Source organism: Egretta garzetta, unplaced genomic scaffold (genome assembly GCF_000687185.1).
Source record: "Egretta garzetta isolate BGI_Z169 unplaced genomic scaffold, ASM68718v1 scaffold126, whole genome shotgun sequence".
Lineage (NCBI taxonomy): Eukaryota > Metazoa > Chordata > Aves > Pelecaniformes > Ardeidae > Egretta > Egretta garzetta.
The window spans coordinates 631,914-632,562 of NW_009260128.1; positions in this window are offsets into that span (position 1 = coordinate 631,914).

A 649-nucleotide genomic window follows, 5' to 3' on the forward strand; every position below is an offset into this window, starting at 1 on the left:
TGCTAGCTTGGCAGCCCGCAGTTGGGCGGGGGGTCCCCACCTTCCCTTTTGCTGCTTATTTGGGGGCACCTCAGGAGCTGCACGTCAGCTGGCTGCAGAGCTATTGACTTCGGCGGCTCGAGGTTTTAATTAACCTCACGTATGGGCTGATCCATTATGTCCGAAGGAACACGTAACGGGGAGAGGGCAATCCAGTTGCTATGTATCCAAGAAACTTTTATTTGGATTGCCCTGCTCTCTATGTCTCTTCTAACTCCGTTTAGAAATTACAAACATATTCAGCAAAAACAAACCAGTGAAGACTCCGAAAAGGCTTGTGGGGTTTTCTTCTTACGTGCATACCTTATAATTTTGTTGATGCGTTTGATAACCATGCAGACCTACTCACTCGTCTCTACTTCTGTAAGGGATTTGAGAATGGGTGTCGTTAAACATTTCTAAAATAGATCAGGTAATGCGGACTTTTTGGAAGTGCTCTGAGTCTATTGTGAAAATGAATGGAAGGCTATAGATTTCCTTAGTGTTGCTGATGCCTGTGTTGGCCACTACAAATTCTTTCATATGGGGAGATACAAGAAGTATTTTTGAATACCACTGACGTTTTGCTTTTGAACCATGTCTCCTTGCCAGGCATCGCTCTTTTCCAGGA